At 54.8% G+C, this 981-nt stretch overlaps 1 pseudogene; it reads right to left on the bottom strand.

The window, feature by feature from the left end:
• Positions 1–204: 204 nt before the first annotated feature.
• Positions 205–683, bottom strand: LOC122103161 (annotated as a pseudogene).
• Between the last annotated feature and the right edge of the window lie 298 nt (positions 684–981).

The raw sequence follows: 981 nt of genomic DNA on the forward strand, positions 1-981 counted from the left end.
CCCATGAAGGATTTTTCTTTCCTTAAAAAAAACAACAACAAAAAAACAACTTTTTTTCCCCTCTCTTTTCTTAAAAAAAATAATATATATCTCTATATAAATAGCTCTTCATTTAAAAATACAGTTCCCCAGGTTGAGGCATGGTGGCCTGTTGTCACGTCAGCATGAGGACAGTAGCGTGCCAGGGTGGGTCGGCGCGGCCATCTAGCTGGAGACCGCCATCACCTAGTTCTTCGAGGGGCTTCTCCTGCCCAGCATCATTTGGTTCTTGCAGGTGAGCAGCCCGTAGGAGGCGGCCACCGGGGCCTCCTCGTAGAGGACACGGATGGAGCCATCCTCCCCGATGCGCTAAGACACCTCAGAGGGGTCCCCCCACAGGGTCAGCTGGCTGGGCAGCAGCTGGTGCAGCTGGGGCTGGCTGAGCCCCATCTGGCTGGCCACCTTGCTGATGATGGGGTCCATCTGGTGGTTGATGCGGATACAGCGGTAGCCTGCGCCCTTGGCTGGCTTTTCTGGAAACCAGTGGTGTTTGTAGTGCTCGGTTAGTGCCTCCTGGAGCGCCCCGCTGAGCACCATGAGCCTCCGCTCGCTCAGCGGCCGCGGGTGCGCAGGAGGCTGGAGAGGAAGCCCAGGGCTGCGGCGGCCACCTCCTGGAGCATGTCGGTTCTCTTCCCGTGGCTCATGATGTCGCGGCTGCGGGAGCGGAGAGCCCAGATCTGTTTTCTATTAGGAAAAAAACGCAGCTGATGGGAAAGTTCCTAATGTTCTGACTCTTTTGCCTGCTTCTTCTTTTTTTTTCTTTTTCTTTTTTCTGTCGGTCATGAGGCTTGAACTCTGGGCCTGGGCGCTGTCCCTCAGCTCTTCAGCTCAAGGTGAGCGCTCTACAGCTTGAGCCACAGCGCCACTTCCGGTTTTCTAGTGGTTTATTGGAGATAAGAGTCTCAAGGACTTTCCTGCCGGGGCTGGCTTTGAACCATGATC

The sequence above is a fragment of the Dipodomys spectabilis genome, unplaced genomic scaffold (assembly GCF_019054845.1).
Source record: "Dipodomys spectabilis isolate Male_0828 unplaced genomic scaffold, ASM1905484v1 ptg001984l, whole genome shotgun sequence".
Taxonomy (NCBI): domain Eukaryota; kingdom Metazoa; phylum Chordata; class Mammalia; order Rodentia; family Heteromyidae; genus Dipodomys; species Dipodomys spectabilis.